Source organism: Molothrus ater, chromosome 5 (assembly GCF_012460135.2).
Source record: "Molothrus ater isolate BHLD 08-10-18 breed brown headed cowbird chromosome 5, BPBGC_Mater_1.1, whole genome shotgun sequence".
Lineage (NCBI taxonomy): Eukaryota > Metazoa > Chordata > Aves > Passeriformes > Icteridae > Molothrus > Molothrus ater.
In genome coordinates, this window is record NC_050482.2 from 55,026,102 (window position 1) to 55,041,137 (window position 15,036).

At 41.4% G+C, this 15,036-nt stretch overlaps 1 protein-coding gene across 3 annotated transcripts in view; it reads right to left on the reverse strand.

Moving 5' to 3' along the window:
* Window positions 1–227: 227 nt before the first annotated feature.
* KCNA5 (potassium voltage-gated channel subfamily A member 5) overlaps window positions 228–15,036 on the reverse strand; it is a 162,580-nt gene continuing 147,771 nt past the window's right edge. For 2 of the 3 annotated variants that reach the window (XM_036404889.2, XM_054514796.1), the window contains one exon: window positions 229–1,030. The gene's annotated coding sequence lies outside the window, so the exon portion shown is untranslated. Of the gene's footprint in view, window positions 1,031–15,036 lie in introns of all 3 variants that reach the window. The other variant, XM_036404888.2, reaches the window with a different exon arrangement.

A 15,036-nucleotide genomic window follows, 5' to 3' on the forward strand; every position in this document is an offset into this window, starting at 1 on the left:
TCCTGCTTTCCCAGGGCAAAACAGAACCCAGTGTCTTGCCATTCTGTGTGATTCCCTTTCCAAAGAGTGGGAATGGAACAAAATGTAAGAAAAGAGAAGAAAATGCACAGGTGGCACAATAATCAAAACTGTGCATTTAATACATAAAAAATCATGCAGAAATACACACAGACTTAATTTTACAGAGAGATGCTATTTTGTTTATTAACACATGACATCAAAGTCCACATACATCATGTTACATATGTGAATTCCTAATTTTCTTTTCACTGTTAAATATATTTATTAGCTCTTTATAGGTTTACTTTAATATTTTATACATAGACACAAATATATTTTATCCTATTTACAGAAGCACCTTCTGTGGTTTTATTGCTGTAATAACAGGCTTCCCAAATAATGAGGTTCCCAATCTATGTGCTATTTATCATGTTATCTATGTTCATGTTTCTTATTTCTATTTATCACATCATCCATGTTCATGTTTATCATTTCCAGTTACAAAGGAAAAAAGTTTCTTGGTTCTGTTCACCCAGCAAAGCACTGAAATTAGATTCATCCTCCCCATTTTACTGTCCCCACTGCCTCTGATTAGGGCTGATTATGGAGCAGCATACTGGTAATTAACATGTTTCTGGTTTTTAAAGATATACTTCTCATAAGAAGCATAAAAACCTGTATTTTTTAAATGAAGGTATTTTGACATGTTGAAATATGTTTGAAATATGAAACTTTATGAACACATGTCCTTTTATTAAAAATCCAAAACAGCAGAAACTCATCAATGTCCCTATCTTGAATATATAAAGTATAGAAATGGATATAGATCATCACAAATTAAAACTGAAGAACATCTAACAAGGCAAATCATGTTAATTAACAGTTATTATAGCAAAACACCTTTCCTCTTGTTTGTTTTAGTGATTTATGCAGTAGCTTTTTTTGATAGAGGCTCATGATGTGAGAAAACAGCACAGTCCTGCAGTCCTTCCCACAGAAATGGTTCCAAAGGACATTCCAGAACTGGGGACTGTAAAAAAAGATAGAAATCAAATTTAAAAGTATTTGCAAAAATATTAGCATGACAAAATTCAAACAAATAAATGTGCCATATTTTGGCAGAGTGGATTAAACACTGAAGAGAGCAGAGAGAGACATGAGAGAGCATTCATTTAGGTACTCTGGGTAGGAGACCCTTATAATTAAGCCTTCTGGAACCAAGCTAAATTAAATAAAATCTATAAATATAATGCATAAATATAATGAATAAACATAATTCACAAATATAAATTAAATACTCCTCTTCAGCCATTTTACATCCAGGTGTCTTTAGGCACCATAAGGATATAGATGTGCTTCAGCCCATGTCACACAGTAGGTGAGCAGTAACACCAGGAACAAACCCCACATTTGTTGAAGGACCACACAGAGTTAAGCCCAGGGTGGATGGCTGAAATATCAAGCACCAAAGAATGAAATAAAAAGATCAAATGCACTTTTCCAAATGCTTTGCAAAGTAAAATGGTGGGTTTTTTCCTCAGTACTCCAGTCCCGTAAGCGCCATTTTGTTTTCAATGCTTGGTGATACTGGGTTTCAGTTTGTGGTTTTGCTATTCTTCTTTTAAGTGAAGTAAAGAAACATACACTAAATAAAATGAGGGGTGCAGTTGACCTCTAACATTTCATGAGAGGCCTTGTATGTTTACCGCATTTAAATGAAAATCAACTTTGGCTGGAGCAGTGAAATAAAAGACCTGAAGGAACAAGGCAGCTGGATGATAGAGTTTCTTCTTGATTTCTGTGACAACACATCTACCTATCTACTACCAACCAACCTACACAGTTAATTATTCTACTTCTAAACACCCAGAGGGAACAACTCATGTATACAGCAGCTTTGACAATTGAAGCCCAAGCTAAAAATATAATGGGAATTGAAAATTGGAACACTCTGGAATATGTAGACTTTGCTTCCATTTCTACATCACTCTCGCGGCTCTTGACCTAACCTAGCTAAAAAAATCTCTCTTTCCATAAAGGCATTTGCAATGATTTTGAAAATTAAGGTGGCTCCCAATCTGCCTGATATATCTGTAGTATTTCTCAGGTTTGCACTTTGGAAACCTTTGAAATGAAGCAAAAATTCCTCCAAATGTTTATGTGCAAGAGCATAATTGCACTGTATATATGCATGTAAAATATAAATGTGCAATATATGTATGACCAGACCTCTTGGGCCACAAAGAAAAATCTTGCTCAGGCTTAGATTTTCATCATTTAGACTTTCTTCTCTAATACTCCCATTGCTGCTTTTATTTTGCACTTGCTGTTCCACATCCGAGGTTTTGCTTGCCCATGGCAAGAAAGAGTTTAGGCACCACCTATTTAATTTCAGATTGATTCACACTACCATTTTCAGCAGAATTAATCTTGGAATGTTTTTGACCCATTAGTTCTAAATAGTACTTTTGTTGGGAATTGTGCAGCTGGGGGAATGTGTCTGTGTCCAGCTATGATTTCCACTTGGGGTAGGGAAGATTGTTTTAGATGTTACTATTACTGATAATTAAATTATTTATTGAACAGGTCTCACAGTCCTGTGTCCGTCCTTGTCCCCTTCTCCAGAGAAGGAGCTAGGGAAGAAAACTATTGCAGCCTGTGGAGAAAAATGACATTACAATGACATTAAAAATGTCATATGTCCTTCAACTGCAAGTATTGAATTGTTAGAAAATGCTGGAAAGTGAACAGAAAAAGGAACTTTGTCTTTTTCTTGAAGATACTGAGAAAAATCCACAGGTGATAGTTACCAGAATTATGAAGGAGAGTAGAAATGCTCTTGTAGTTTTGCTCTGTTTTTCTGTGCCCTATTTCTAAAACTCTTCTAGGGATTCTAGGAATGGCCTGGTACACGTGTGTGAAGGTAAGCAGGTTTCATCTTCCATTTGCCTCATCCCTGGAAGTGTTCCAGGCCAGGCTGGATAGGGCTTGGAGCACCCTGGGATAGTGGAAGGTATCCCTGCCCACGGCAGGGATTGGATCTAGATTATCTTTAGGGCCCCCTCCAACTCAGGCCATTCTATGATTCTATGATTGCGTAATTTAGTAAATCTTTATTATTTCACATGGCACACAATCCTTAAAACAGGGTAACTAGAAAAAAACCCAGTCCATTTGTGTGGTTCTCTCCTGCTTGAGAGGATTATCTGAGTAACCAACTCAGCAAGCTTAGGTCAATGATTCTTCCTGAAGGGATATAGGGCATAGATGTCCCAAACACAGAAGTGGCATCAGAGACAGGAACTGTATTGCTAAACTGGATATGGTGATATTAAGAGGTACTGGCACTTGGCAAGCTTTGCCTTTTTCAGATAGATCCTGGAGATCCATTTTCTGAACTCCTCCAAAAAAAGGGAACAAACCAACTGGGTGGTGGCAGTCCCATATTGCAGGGCCACCTCCCTGCTTGAAGGGATTTAGGGATTTGTCAGTAAACCACATATCATAACTTCTCAGTGTCAACAGAATGGCTGCTATAACTTCTATCCACAGTTTTTGCACCTTTCTGCCAGATCCTTTTTGTCTTCAAACACACACACATACACACACACACACACACACACACACACACACACACACAAAACAGGGAAGGGAAGCTGTGGCAGAACCTTTGTCCAACATGAGCTTTTCCTGGGATCCTATCTCAGTGCCAGTGGCTGGAGAACTGGTAAAGTTTGCCAAGTTTCTTTGTAAAACCCAGATCCCAAATCAAGTGAGTTTGCTGATGAGTGACTTGCAAAATCCTAATCTGGCCTCTGACAGTAACACTGTGTGGCTTTCAGCAAGTCTCAACACCTCTCTGCTTCTGTCTTCCCATGGCTAAAACGTTTATTTGTCTGTCACAGCAGATTTTTAGGGAGAATGCATAATTTGGCATATCACAGAAAATATTGCTTTTCTGCAGTGAGTTAAATAATCAGGCCATCAACAGTGAGATAAGGTCTCCCCTGAGAAGAAAATTGATGTCTACGATAATTTTAGGGTTTATAACACATCAAGGTCTACATAAATAAATCAATTCAATGCAAACAAGAGGAAAAATGGTCAAAAAAACCCCACAGTTCAAGAAACTGTTGCCGAGCACAGTTAATCACTTAATAACAACATCTCCTCTTGGAAAAAATAAGGTAATAATTGGGGTTATCATCTGGTCTGTAAAACCTAATTTACAGCCGGCACAAGTAAGAGCCTTTCAGTTAAGTGAATGAAGGAACATCCATCACCACTACTCCCAGGGCACTCTGTTCTCTTAAAATCAGCACAAGCAAACTCCCCAAAATGTTGCTTAATTCCTGCAATAACAGAATTTGGGAGATGAAACTGGTCAGGCTTAGCCTGAGAGTAGGGTGCATATTTACACACAAGAAATATTAAATTATGATTCCTGTCCCACAGGTTTTCTGACCTAGGAGTAAGCCCCCTAAGCCCCCCAGTCTAGTGGAAGTCTGCAGAGAGACTGGAAAGAGATGATTCCTGTGGCTCCTTCCAACTCAGTCCATTCTATGGTTCTATGATACTATGAATACACAGGCTCATAATTTCTATTTATATAGCCAGACACTGAGATCTTTTTGTCTTGTGCTGTCATTACAGCTTCAAGAGCACCTGTATAATATGATAAATATTCAGAACAAAACTGACACCAGGCTTGGAGGACTCCCTTAAGGATTACAGAGAGTTGAAAGGGTGATATTAATGTGACAAGGGCATCTCACAAAGAAAGGGAATTATTTCTTGTTTCCCAGAATAGCCTAGAAATACATTTCTCCTCTCAGATAAAAAACGCCAAGCTCTGCATTAGTAAAATGGCTACTATAAAAGGAGTAAGAGAGTAAGAGAGTAAAGGAATTGATTCCTTTACTCTGCAGCAATTCAAAACCAGATATATGAAAATATTAACATGATTAAATGACAAGATATTGAGTAGTCCTGCAACATGGCAGAGTTCAGACTGTTTTATTGAAGAGGCGTTTAGGGCTTTTAGGACAACCTCTGGCAGCTTTTTCCAGCTGTGATGCCCCAATATACAGTCCTTCAGGCAGACATGGATCAATTTTATGTCCACATTTCTATAGGAATAATTACCACCCTCACAGCTGACAGATGACAGGACAGATCTACCCACAGTAGAAAATGGCTTCATTTTCTGCAGCTCTTTGCAAGTGGTAATTAAATTGTGCAGCTCAGAATTAAAAATTCATAGAATCACAGTAAATGGGGATAGGAAAGAGCTGCTAAGGTAATTTTTGTCCCTGCCCCTCCTTCTGCCAATGCTTTGTCCAGCACTTTGTAGCCAATTTGAAATGCTCTCTACTTACCCAGGGCTTTTATGAGACCCTGGTTTGACTTATGCACAGCAGAAAATGATACCTTTTCTCCAGAGGTGGACAATTTGCCTCATTCAAAGAGTTGTGTAATCAATTTCATTTACCAATTACAGCCCTTCATTAACATGAGGCCACGGGGGCACTGGGCAAGGCAGGAAGTTAATGAGATTGAGGATGGGATCAGGAGGTCTCCTGAATGCCTTGTTTTGTCTTGACAGCCCAGTAAATCTTGAGTCAGCTCAGTGCTTCTGAAGGAAGAAACAGCTTTGGAGATTCATCCGAGTTTTTCATCCAGCTGTGGGTTGGATGGGTTTGCTGATCACCATTCCTCTCTGCCCTGCAAACTCCAAATGCCCACTTTACAGGGACACCTGGGGTTTGGCAAGGCAGAGAGGAATGGTGATCCAAACTTCCTAAAAGCTGCTGGGTACTCCCTGGGAAGTGCAGAGCACCTCACAGTAGGGACTGAGGTGGATTTTCAGTCCTCAGTTTCAGGTGGGGTAAATGCTGTTTGAAAGAGGCACTTTGCTTTCACATGGCATGGACATGAATTTTGGATCTCCCTGGAAATTTGTAATCTAAGCCTGCAAAGCCTAAAGTGACTTTGCTCTTGCATGAGCTCCTCCCACACCCCCAAGACTTGAGTCTTAAAAATGTGTCTGAGGCCCCTATCACCCCTTCCAGGGTTTGTCAAAATGCTTCTCTCCAGGGGCTGGAGAGTGTCTTGTCCAAAAGACTAAATGTTTATCAACCTTTTTTTCAAATTGATATAAATCGTTTGTTCAAGACACAGGCCATAAATATAAACCCAGGCTTTCCCTGGGGATAAACTGCAATGGTCTACAGCTGAATTTCTTTTGAAATAACTGGCACTGCCTGCAGTCAGAAATAGAACATTGAACTGGGAGGGATACAAATATGATCTGATACAGACTTCCTAGGCCTGCCCAGATCCCCCTCATATGGTTTGTCTGGAATTTTGACTCACCAGTTCCTTGACAAGGGTCCTGCTTTCCATGTGGTTATTCCAAGCCTGATCCTTATCTGGCCTAAATTGATGTTCCTGGTGACAATCAACAAGAGTTCATCTCCCCGTCCTGCTGAGTGCCCTGCAGAAATCCCTAAACCACCTGTGCCTGGTGGGAATCCAGAGCTGGAATGAGTTGGCCATGCTGCAAAGCCCCTCTGGCAAGACAAGTGCCATAGGTACAGCCCAGTTGGACCCTGCAATGGGGACGTGGCTCTCAGGATGGAGTGAACCTCCCCTCCCAGCCCTGCTGGTGACAGGGACACCAGGCAGGGTGCCTGGAGTCAGCTCTGGCACCCCTGAGCTACTCCCATGCCTCAGCAAGACTTCCTAAGTGTCCCATGGGCCGTGGTTCTCAGCAGGATAAACATTACACATCATCCCTCAGGTGCATAAAAATCATCTTCAGGTGATTGGGTCCAAATGGCACAAACAAGGACTCATTCTGCTGATGCTTCTTTTCACATTCTTAGTGTGGGAACTTAAATTGCTCCAAAAGAAAAAAAAGAAGGAGAAAAGGAACAGCTACATAAATACACATTTGAGGGATGGCTTAGCTCTAAATGTGGTTGCAGTGTATAGAAAAGCCAAGCATAAAGACTCTGAAGATAGTCATGCAACAAGACACCTAAACTTATTTTCCACTTTCTTTCTCATCCCGTGCCAGTAGCGACACAGGCAATGAAAAAAAGTAAGTTGATGAAGCAAAATATTTCAGTTAAACACAGTATTTTTTTACACATTAGACATGACCTTTGTTATCTTAGCAGAATTTCTATTTTGAATTTACTTCCCCTTGATTATCTTTGTCCAGGACTGTTTCAAATTGTGAGAGAATAAAAACTTTACTGTCATAAAGCCTTAATGTGGTAATGGCTGACTAAAATTGTTCAAGTAAATTTCTAAAGGAAGTTTTCAGTGAAAACAGAGAAAATTACTGACCTAGAAGTGCTTGTGAAAACGATTTTTCTGTTCAGATCTTAGAAAGCACACAGGGCACTTCTAGGGCAGAAACAAATCCATTTCCTGCAGGAACACCTCAAACTCTGCCAGAACCACACACATTCTTTTGAGCTGCAGCTGATCCTCAAATAATTTTTACAGCTGCCATTCATCTGATCTTGACACAAAGCCCAGATTCACTCCTGGGCCTACCGGCTGCTTTGACTCTAGAGAAGCAGTAAGTGAAGAACTCTGTGTAGGGGTCTGAATGCCTCGAAAGCACTGGCAGATGGGCATATCTTGCATTACATATAATTCACACCTTAATCAGTCTGATCCACATCTGAGTCCTCCCCAGATTTGCTCATAAATACTGCAAAACCAGGGCTATTTTTAAGACAATTTAAGTGTCCTTCATGCCTGGCTTATAGCTTTTAAATGGCTTTTAACTTTCCTCAGCCTGAAAATAAAATAATGTCCTATGGGTGCTTGTAAGAATTCTTGCCTGTAATTACTATGAGAACTGATTTATCTGTGGCACACGCCAGTGTAGGAGGTGTGAGGGTGATTAAGATGCTCTCCTGGGAAGCTTCAGATAATGATTAAATACTGTAGGACAGGACCACCTGCTTGGTCTTTATTTTGGTGTATAGGAATATCACTGTTACTCTCTGCTTCTGATGTGAGAAAGGGGAAGGACAGTTTGGGAAAACTCCAATTCTGTATTTTCTTGGATTTTTAAACAATTTCAATTAAATTCCTCTTTCAAATATCAAAGGGGAATATTTGGCATGCAGAAATGTTTATTTTAATGCCTAAAGTCTTGCCAGACTCAGCTTAAAGGGTGACTTGGTATTTTAGAAGGTTTTGGTGGGTACAGTTTCTTTTTTCTTTCAAAGGAATGCTTTCATGTTTATTCCATGGCTTGGAGAATGTCATCCTAATTTTAAAATCAGGTGCACCAGGGCGGGTACCTCAGTCCCTGATGAGAAGAGTCTCCTGCAGGCAGGGAGTGAGTACAGGCAAAGCTTTGAGGGAGGAGGGTGGTGACAGTGGCACCGCCCAAATTGCTGCTGCCAGAATGGTGACTCAGCTGAGTGACTGAGTCACAGTGTCTCCCTCCCCTTCCTCTGGCCAGGGAAGGTACTGATATTCTGCTGGTGCCTTGGAGATGTAAATTGTAATATTCCCACCATGCTGCAGAAGCCAAGGGAAGAAAAGTTTCCTCCTCCTCACTGTCCATGTGGACTTGTTCCAGGCAGTCTGATCAGGGGAAAGAAAGGAGAGGCCTGACTAACAGCCAAGTGAGCTCTGGAATCAGACACTAGTCAGTGCAGATTGCCTTGGAGACAGGGGAGGAGGCCAGGATCCTCCAAGCATGATTCAAGGCAGGAGGCTCTGGTGGAAGATGTGAGTTTGTATGGGAGTGGGGATGCCTTATCCTGGATGGAGATTCCATTCCAACGGACAGTCAGGCCACGTCCTGGCTGGTACTGGTTGAATCTTGTGAGTATTGATTGAAATCTCAGGATTAGTAGAGGCAAGCAGCAACTCCTACATTTTCAGACAAGATCTAATTGCTCAGAAGAACATCCTGATTAGAGTCAGCAAATCAATATACAGCAATGTAGCTTAAATTGATAAGATAAGGCCCTGCCTGCTGAAAGATCTGCTCTCTGTCAGTGCGTTGGGAAATTCCCCCAGTTAATGAGGTTTGGAAAATAGTGCCAAGCATTTCATCTGTGTCAAAAATGCCTTGGAAGGCATCTGGAAGGTAGTCCTTCCTTCTGGTCTTTCCCTAGCTTGCACTTCACTTCTCGTTCCTATGACTTCGTCTTTAAGTCTTCATTCGTCTTTCTTGAATGAAGTGCCTGTGCCTGTGATCTTGATTGCTGTATCTGCACAACCAAACTGTCCAGGTTTTAATTAGAATGTAAAGGTTACTTTGGTTTTTTCTGCTTTAGTTTTGGGGTTTTTTCTTAAAAAAAACCCAATACAATTCTTTTTTCTTTGAATTGCTTTCCTTGAGTTACAGAAAATCTCTTTGATGCTCACATGTCATACCATTTTTTTCTTGTTTTATACACCTGGGATTCTGGTTTCATCTTGAGTCTTCTTCCACCTTTCTGGAATGCTTTTTTTGAATTGTAGCATTGTGGCATAAGACTCTGCCAGTTCACCAGCCTGGAAGTATCATATATCAGTCTGGGAATCAACACAGTGAATATAATTCAAATGGTTATTGTTCAGCTTGACTTAGAATAGCAAACCTCGATTTACAGATGTCCCAAAATCAATGGGAGATAGATTTCATCTGTTTCCTGACAGATGAAAAATCTTATCCAATAATTTCCCCAGATACTAATTTTTAGTTCCTTGGCCAATACCAGACTAAATTCCATTCAGCAGCTGAGTACAAAACCATCATGGTTTCCCCATCCCAAAGTTTTCCTGACACACAATAATAACAACTCTTGAAATGAAATAGTCTGACAGTGGCTAATGACAGCCTTGCTGCATGAATAAATTACAGAACCTGAGTTGCCCTTGGCTTGCACAATTCTGACTCCTTCCTGACTGCAGTGCCTAAAAATGGCCTGGTCTTCATCAGGAAATAGGAAAGAAAAATTCATAATTATAAATATGTATAATTATGTGTATATACACATTTATATGATTTCTATTATATGTTTATGGCTAGTCACTCCTAATTTTCTCTGAGGAATTTTGTAGATGCTCACAGACACCGTGAAAACTTGGGAAAAAGATACAAGAGCCAAAGACAAGGATAAACCAGATCTGATTTACCACTCATAGCAAAAGTGAAGGAAAAAAATAGGAGAAATAGACACTTAACATGCTTTCTGCAGATGTCATATTCCTTCAGACGCATGGTCAATCTTCACACTTATTTACAGCCAAAAAATGGTGATGTTTCACAGTCTATCATTAGGGAAAATCTATCTTTACCAAGCTTTCTAATATATTACATACACAGAACTGATTGTTATAATCTATTTGCTCACCAGCTGCTAAATAGTTTCAGAGGTTACTTTTCTCCGTGTTAGCTGAGCCTTCGTTTTGATGAGAAAAAAGGTTGGCCTCAAGTCAGACTTCTCTAACATGGGCCTGGGCTTTACAGCTCAGCTTGGTCATCCAGTGAAAAAGGTGAGTCATCTTCTAAATCAGAAAAAGAAATAGCACTTGGATCTGATTTGGATAGTCTCGATCCATTTACCCCACTAAAGATTTTCCAGTTCCTGTCTCAGAGTACCTGGGATCATTTGCATATGTACAGAAGAAAGTTTTGAAAGGTGACAGAACAGAGAGGGAAGAGTTACAATCCCTGTAGTGTGGAGGTGTAGCTGTAGCATTATGTAACAAAACTGGTTTTGCTGCTTATTCTTTCAGTTCAGTACCTAAGTGCTTCATATCTTCCCCTCAGATATGGAAAGCCCAAAGGGAATTTCATTGTTTGCCCTAGAGCATTTAACCCAGATCCTGCAGCAGAGCCTGGGATGGCCTTTCCCTTATCAGTTAGAGACGCTGATGGAAGCACTCCCACAGAGAGGGAGTTTGAAAGCTTTCGGGGAAGCTCGCAGGTTGCTGTGTGCCCAGAGGCACCAGGCACCCCTGTGACTGCATTTTCAGCCTCCAGCGATCCTTTCACAGTAGCACATGAAATCATCAGGAATCCTGGGGTGTATTGGGAAGAGCAGTGCCAGCAGCTCAGGGAGTGATCCTGCCCCTCTGCCCAGCCCTGTGAGGCACATCTGCAGTGCTGTGTCCAGCTCTGGCCTCCTCAGGACAGCAGAGACATGGAGCTCCTGGAGTGGGGCCAGCAGAGGCTGCAGAGATGATTTAGGGCCTGGAGCATCTCTGGCAGGGAAAGGCTGAGGGAGCTGGGCCTGTCCAGCCTGGAGAGGAGCCCCAGCTGAGAGGGGCCCTCAGCCCTGGGTGTCCCTGCCTGCAGGGAGGGCTCTGAGCAGGGCCCAGGCCCTGCTCCAGGGGCCCAGCAATGGCACCAGAGGAACAGGCAGGAACTGATGGAATATTCTCTGCTTTAGAGTCTTAAAATATTTGACTGCATTACTGTTGCTCTTTCATAATGAATTAGATTTTCCTCATTATAACTGTTAAAAGGTCCCCTCTGCTTTAAGAAGATGCCTGTCGTACAGCAGTTCTGTCATACCAAAAAGTGCTATTTTCTGAATACAAAAAGATAAATTGTCTCTCACTGCATTGATAGTTATCCAAACTGTGCAATTTCTCAGCAAAAACGGAGTTCATGTCACAGTGACTGCAAAAATGTTGTACTGTTATTAAGTGCTACTTCCTCAGAACTGTCTCAAATTCCTCCAGGGAGAAGTAAATAGACATTTCTCATGATTATTCCCTTTAAAAAAAACAAAAAAAAAAACCCAAAAAACTTTGGATGTCTCAGATATCTCACAATATTCATATGCCATGTGGATCTGCTCCTCAGGAACTACAACAGTTTTACCTGGCTTAGCATGAGGTCCCAGAGGAAGTGAGCATGGAGAATCTTAGAAAAAAATATTCATTGCAACAAAGCATGATTTCAGATGCCTGTTCTTTTAAAAATTTGCAGATTGCTGGTGCTGTTCTTGCAGATTACTAAGAATTGACAGTGTTATTATTACTTCTACTGCTAAACAGGATAGAAGAACCATCAATATCTCAGAGTTTGTAAGAAACAGCATTAGCAGTGTTAGAGTGTCTAGGAAGTCTGTGCAACTTAAATACTTTGTAGCCTCTAGTAGTATTTTCAGTGTTTATTTTCTAATGACAAAATAAAATGGTTGCCAGCCAGCATTTGTGAAAGTAAATACCTCAAAACTGCTTTCTTACGGCAAGTTTGCCTTTGCTACCTGACTTTGCTCTCAACATTCCGTAACATTTTACACAGCTGAAGTCTTCCTTTTTCCAAACTGCTTGAATCTGTGCTCCATGTTTAAAGGATTCCGTGGGACTGAAGAGGACCTGTGCTTGGACACAGCAACAGAGTAAAACACAGCAAAATCTTGAATGCAGTCATACAAGCAGGAGCCTGGGATTTTCCTGTTAGTCTTGTTGTGTACAAGCAATGAATGAGCAAGAGATTTTCTGAGGGAAAAAACCGAGCAGTCACTGACATTTGAAATGAAGAAGGGAGGGTGCCAATGATGCCTTGAGAGGCTGCCTAGGATAGACGCTAAACTGTGTTAAAGGAATAAAGTAGGTATTTATTAAAAGGCCTTCCAAGGACACACCTTGGTCAGTACAAGAATCTGGCTGTGGCTCCACCCAAGATGGACTCCAGGGCATGAGTTTTCACACTTTTATAAGTTTTGGTCCATTTACATATTGGGATTAATTGTCCAATTACAGCTTCAGGTTATGTAGTCCCATCCTCCCAGATTGCTCTTCTCAATTCGCTGTTGTTTGTACTTTTTGGGCTTGAAGCTGCTACAGTATCCTTGGTTCTCAGTCTGGAAAAGGATTGTTTTGTCTAATTCAGCTGTGAAGAGAACTTGCTAACACTTTATATGTTCAGATTTACACACTAATGCAGTACAGAATCTGGAGAATATGAAAGCTAAAACTTAAGGCATCACCAAGAGGATGGAGCCAGGCTGGTGGTGCTGAGCAGAGGCACTAGAGGAACAGGCAGGAACTGAGCCCAGGAGATTCCACCTGGGCAGGAGGCAGAACTTCTTCCCTATGCAGTGACCGAGCACTGAACAGATTGTCCAGAGGGGGTGGGCAGTCTCCTCACTGGGGATATTCCAGACCCTTCTGGACACAATCGTGTGCCCTGTGCTGTGGGATGGCCCTGCTGGAGCAGGGAGGTGGGACCAATGACGCACTGTGGTCCCTTCCAACCTGGCCCATTCTAGGATTATGGGAATATCCAACATGCAGAAGGAGGCACTCACACCTTCCCACTCCATTCTGCAGCTTGCTGTGCTTACAGATGATTCTGGTTTTTTATTAAATAAATCAGCAGTTACTATCCTTCCAGGAAAGTGACCTCAGTTCTCCTGTACCACTGTGATGGGCCTAATGGAATGATTTGGATAGATGATGGGTAGGGGTGAATTCTGAAGTCACTTGAACCTGAAGACAGCAAGGATTAAAAGCAGAACTATACATATTGTAACAAAATCATCTTTTGGCCTCTTAGAAAGCAGAAAATGTCACCTCATGCACTCTTGTGTGATTTAGCAAAGGTGGATGAAGGAAGCAAAACCCTCCTTCAGTGCCAAGAGTTTAGGTAAAGACTGGGGTTTAAAAACGAGTCCAGTTGATAGGTGACTGAACTGAAACGTCAGCTGCTAAATTGAGCATTTCCAGAGCTAAACCTGGGGACCTTACAGCTAATTGAAGATCTGTTTAACAAACATTGCTTGCAAGCTCTGTGTAGGATCCCCAAGCCAGAGCAGCTGTACTTTAGCGACTGGTTTGAAAAGAGGAGGGGAGGAGGAGAAATGAAGGAGTTAGGACAGGTACTGGAGCTGCTCCTCATGAGCCTCACCAAATAGCAAATGGGAAATCAACAGATGAGTACATTCCAGCAGAAATTCAAAGTGCAAGTAATAATATGAAGGCTAGAATGACATGTTCTGGCAAGTTGGGAAGGCATTGCTAGAAAAGCACTGGTAGGTGCACAGCTCAAACCTCAAAGCTTCTGCTTCCCTCCCCCCTTCCATTTCCTCTCCTCTTTTATTTCATCCATGAGAAATTGTTTGCTGGGATGCATTCACTTCCAGAGGTGGAAGGGAACAGGTACTGGCAGCATTAAGTAGTAGGAGAGAAGGTAAGAATTTAAGTAATCTGGTAAAAATTTGGGGTGTCCAGTGCGGAAAATGAGTATGCAGGTGAATAAAAAAAAATACAGCTGAGCAGTAATTGCAAATTGGATTCATCCTGGAGGAGATGGCAAGATGAGAAGTGAGGAATCAAAGTTTCATAGCCGTATCTTTCACTGTGTGAACTACTTTGTCAATTACTGAGGGCAGAGAGTGACTTCTACTCAGGCTCGCGTCAATGGTGGCAATGGTCTGGAATGAGATGAAGGTGCAGCAGTGGAACTTCATCTCACCTCACGCTTCTCTGGAGACTCAAGGTGCACTTTTCAGAGCAGGTCTCACTAAAGCTCCTTCAATACCTGAAAACTCTCCCCTGGAGTTCTCCAAGCCACAGCTCAGCTTGCAGGCTTGGAAGACATTCTTCATGGGCTTGATGAAATGGGAAATACACTCTGGAGTTGCAATAAAATGAAACTGTTTCCTGTTCTGCCTGTAAACATTCCATAGGAAATTGAGGCAGTTTTCACTGGAGACAAGGAAACTGCCACCAACTAGGAAAAGTTGCTTGAACTGTGAAAAACGGCAAACTTCTCCTTATGGCAAATGCACTGAAATGTACACTTTTATCCAGGGGTTGGAATTACACCCTTTTCTCAGAGAACAGCTGCATGTGCTGGTGGGAATGGTAAAGTTTTGGCCAGGATCCAATTTAATAATACTTACAGAAAGAAGGGTTGGGGGGTTTTTTGTTTGTTTGGTTAGTTTTTTTTGTTTTGGTTTGGTTTTTTAAATTTTTTTTGTCATTTTGCTTTCTTTGAATATAAATTCTTCCAAAACAAAATTTACTCATTGGCAGATCAGGCTTGCA